We start from the raw sequence: 4,677 nt of genomic DNA on the forward strand, positions 1-4,677 counted from the left end.
AATGAAAGCCACATGGCTTTCAACACTTAAAAGTGAGCCCATGATGCAAATGTGTTAAATTTCCTGATATCCAAGTACCCAGCATTACTCCCCATTCCACGACAGCTTTGAGCACCTTTCAAATGAAGTAAGAAAGAGATCAGTTAATTAATTTGCCCCAAGTCATACAGGAAGCTTGACTAGTGCCAGAAACAGAAGGTGCTCCATACAAGTTAAGAAGATAATCATTATAGCAGAACAAGAGCTAATGTTTATTGAGCATTTACTATGTCAACCCACTCCAGTGTTCTTGCCTGGAGAATCCCAGGGACGGGGGAGCCTGGTTGGCTGCCGTCTATGGGGTCGCACAGAGTCGGACACGACTGAAGTGACGTAGCAGCAGCAGCAGCCTCTCTTCCAGCTGCTCTACCTGTATTAGTTCACTGCATTTTCACGCCAGGCCTGTAACAGATATCTTATCTTCATCCCTGTTTTACAAATGAGGAAATTCAACACAAAGGATTTAAGCCACTTGCCCAACTTTACACAATTATTTAGAGGCAGAGCAAGGGTTTAGACTGAAGCTTCCTGACTCCAGAGCCTGCTTTATTCTTCTTTTCAAATGTTTATTTATTTATTTGGCTGCACTGCATCTTAATTACAGCACATAGGATCTTTAGTTATAGCTCTCAAACTCTTGGGCTTCCCAGGTAGCACAGTACCTGCCAATGTAGGGGACACAAGAGATGTGGGTTCTATTCTTGAGTCAGGAAGATCCCCTGGCATAGGAAATGACAACCCACTCCAGTATTCTTGCCTGGAAAATTCCATGGACAGAGGAGCCTTGTGGGCTACAGTCCATGGGGTTGCAAAGAGTAGGACTGAGCACACACTTGAACTCTTAGTTATGGCATGCAGCATCTAGTTCCTTGACCAGGGATTGAACTCAGACTCCCCTGCACTGGGAGCTTGGAGTCTTTGCCGCTGGACCACTAGGGAAGTCCCCAGAGCCTGCCTTCTTAACTAGACAGACAAAACCTGACACTGGCAAAATGATTTCTCCTGGGAAAGATAAGGATGGAGAGGAGAACTGCTTGTTTGAAATAGGCATTGGGCTGCATTTTCCTATAACATTCTCAAAGCCCTGGCAACAAAGCCTGTGGCCCTCAGTGGGAAAGAAGGTTAGCATTCCTCCTAAATGAGGAGCCATCATGGTTTCCTCAGTACCAGGCCTTGGGTGGAGTTCCTGTTTTGAAAAAAATAAATGTGTGTAAAAAATATTCGTAGCAAAAAGTCAGGGAAAATATCTACCAAGTATTACCAAATGCTGGTCCTCACCCACAATGGGATAGGATCAAGGGGTGATAGGGATTTTTCTTTTCTTTATTAAATTAAAAAAAAAAAATTTGGCCACACTGAATAGCCTGTGACTTAGTTCCCTGATCAGGAATTGAACCCATGCCCTCTGCATTGGAAAGTTGAGTCTTAACCACTGGATTGCCAGGGAAGTCCCTTCTTTTCTTTTTGTTCATCTCAATATTCTAATTTTTTCTACAATGAATATGAATTATTTGTTACAGAGAATAAAGGAAGAGAAGAGGAAAATATAAAAACGGGAAAGATGATACTCACCAGTGGCCTTCAGCTCTGTGAGGCTGGGATAGGGACGGGGCAGCAGGTGGAGGGGTTGGGAGCATCGGGCAATGAGAGGTTGGGGGAGAGGGCAGGGATGCCAGGCACCATCTCGAGTTAGGGCCTGACTGGATTTAAAGGTCATGGCTCATGGGGCTCCCACCCCGTCCTCACAGGACCTGCTGGCTCTCAGAGGCCACAGCAAGTCAGTGTGTGTAAAAATACGCACGGCTGCGCAGCTCTAGTTTCTGGAGGGGCCCTGGAGCGCTGGGGAGTGGCCACGTTCTGACACCTCCAGGCCCACACTCATTTGGCAGCTACTCCAGGGCCAAGGCTGTTTGTTCTCAAACGCTGCATCTTTGGGATTAAAAATAACCCTCCCCTTGGCTTGGCTTGGCTGTGCTCTCCCTGCCCTTGGGGGCAGAGATGGGTGAATGATCCCAGATTGGGTGTTTTCAGCCTAGACAGAACTTCTACCCACCGTGGTCCCTGCCCAGCAAGTTACCTTCCATCATGAGCCCTTGATTAAAAATGGGCGGAGGGGGAAGTAAGGAATTTGCAGCATCTAACTGAACTGAACCAGGTAGGAAATTCACAAAGCCTCACTGGTATAGCCATGCTGCTGCCACTAAAATAGCAACCGAGTGCTCATAGGAGAAAGTGCCAAACCCTTCATCAGCTGTTTCTTTATCACCAGTTAAGCACCATATACGTGTGAGTTCTACAGCAGCATGAGGTAGGTTTGAGGGTGCCACAAGGCATAGCTTGCCTCCAAATATCTATGCCAGTTAAAGATTCTACCATAAAGGACTTCTTCAGTGGTCCAGTGGCTAAGACGCTGAGCTCCCAATGCAGAAAGCCTAGGTTCAATCCCTGGTTAGGGAACTAGAGCCCTCATGCTGCAACTAAAACCAAAGATCTTGCATTCCACAACAAAGACCCCAAATAAATAAGTACATTTTTAAAAATTCCACTACCAGAATTGTTCCTTTCAAACTAAAAAGCTGTGCTCCCAAGTGAAAGTCGCTCAGTTGTGTCTGTTTGTGACCCCATGGTCTGTAACCCACCAGGCTCCTCCATCCATGGGATTCTCCAGGCAAGAATACTGGAGTGGGTTGCCATTTCCTTCTCCAGGGGTCTTCCTGACCCAGGGATCAACATGGGTCTTCTGCATTGCAGGCAGATTCTTTACTGTCTGAGCTACCAGGGAAGCCCCGTGCCCTCAAAGCACCTGTGAAGTGTTGTTGCTGGGGATTAAATGTAAGATTTTCTTAGGTTGATAAAGATCATTTCAATTTAGAATCTTACACTTACAGGGGCTCATTTCTATTCTGAGCCTCAGTCCTGGGGCCAAGGATTCATGGGTGGGTGTCATTTGTCAGCTTTACAGAAGAGAGGAGCCTTAGTGAGAGGAAGGCAGTGAAGGGGGTGTGGCTGTGATGGGAAACCATTGCTCCTCCCATCATGGCCAATCAATGACCCTGACAATCTGTTTAGCTCCTCAGGACTCTGAGGAGACTGACCTTCAGGAGGGAACCCAACTCTGGAAGTAAAGGGGAAGGGAGGCTGAGAGGCAAAGCCACACCTCATGCCTTCACAACTTGACCTTCAGGCATTGCGCTTCACAGGAGGAAGGGTGTTGGAGCTACCCACCCTACAAACGGAATAATGAACAGGTTTTACCTGGAGTTCCCACTGCACTTGTTTTGTGCTGCTGCCTGGAGTACCATGTTGAGAAACACTGCACAACAGATTATGGGTGTCTGCCAACAGACGCCAGATTAAAGCATGATGAGATGTGTGTTTCAAGTGTTTGCCATCCCTGCCCCAACATCCCCTGGAACCCCACAGTTAGGACAATGATGGGAGTGGTCCTGCCTGGAAGGGATGGAGAGAGGTACAGACCATGTCACCAGACACTTCTTGCCTTAATAGCAAGACAACTGCTGGCAGCCTGATGCAGCTTCTAATGATGGAGAACCCGATACAGTCAACTCTCCCACCTGGAAAACGAAGTCACGGTGTTCATCGGATGCCCACTTAGCGGCTGGTGAGATAACTGGGGAATGCTTTATCCAGGAAAACAGACTGGAGGCTGCAGCCATGCCCCTCTTTGGTCACTGATGTCTTCCTGAGAGTCAGTGAGGAGAAGGCACGGGGTACATGAAGTGGGTAGAGAGTACGCCAGATGTGTAAGCCCAAGGAGTCCTATGGGGCCACTGAAAGGGCTCCATGTGCTCTTGAGTGGTGGCTTTCGTGGCTGGACAAGGAGAAAAAATAACTTATAGGTGAATAGGACAGTTCCCAGAGTGCCCAGAGCTCGGGGTTCTCATGCAAGAACCAGGGGGCTGAGTAGCAGAGAGACTGAGCTAGCAGTCACCTCCCCTACATATAAATATCCGTTTTGCTGAGCACCCCTGATTTCCCGCCCTCCTTCCCCAGCTCCGCCTGCTGGGTCTCAAGATTTCTTTGCTTCTCTTGCTCTGCTAGGATACCTCACTCAGGCTTATTACAAACTATGCCTTTCTCAAGCCTCCAAACTCAGGACTTCATGCCCTTAACTTGAGGATCTCAGCTCCTTTTTTATTATAAAGACAAAACTGAATCTCCACTTTATTTTTTTTTTTACTGTAAAGGCAAAGCTTTCCTCTTTGCCTCTAGGCATGTCTCTCCCTTCCTGTCCTCTATCCTGTTCCTGCTGTGAAAGGCTGGTCCCCACTTTGCCGAGGAAGTCCCCCCTCCCCCACGCCCCCTACTTCCCTATCTTTCATCCCATCTACCTGCTGTTCCCTCCTCCAGTATTTTCCAGCTCTTTCTCTGCAGGGACACCTCCTGCTTTGAAGAGCTTCATGGACTGGCTGAGACACTGCCTTGCACCTGGGGCATTTGGAACCACCTGTCAGCCCCTCCCTTCCCTCCATTGCCAAACACAGCATGTCTCTGGCTTGGTGGGTTGGTTGACTAACTGATTGATTGCTACCGAAGCTGCCTCCGCCTCCCCGCCCCCACTGCCCTTCCTCTGCCTTTAGGCCCCAGCACAAAGGGTTTCTTATCACCAAGCCCTGG

At 48.3% G+C, this 4,677-nt stretch overlaps 1 long non-coding RNA gene across 1 annotated transcript; it reads right to left on the reverse strand.

Annotated features, from left to right (window-relative positions):
* Positions 1-247: 247 nt before the first annotated feature.
* Positions 248-3,769, reverse strand: LOC129563511 (uncharacterized). The gene is made up of 3 exons (XR_008687348.2): positions 3,615-3,769; positions 3,295-3,374; positions 248-467 (listed from the first exon to the last, which is right to left on the reverse strand). It is a non-coding gene; the product is annotated as an uncharacterized LOC129563511 (long non-coding RNA).
* Between the last annotated feature and the right edge of the window lie 908 nt (positions 3,770-4,677).

This window comes from Moschus berezovskii, chromosome 9, assembly GCF_049115385.1.
Source record: "Moschus berezovskii isolate FMDL1 chromosome 9, NW_MosBer_1.0, whole genome shotgun sequence".
In the NCBI taxonomy this organism is placed as follows: domain Eukaryota; kingdom Metazoa; phylum Chordata; class Mammalia; order Artiodactyla; family Moschidae; genus Moschus; species Moschus berezovskii.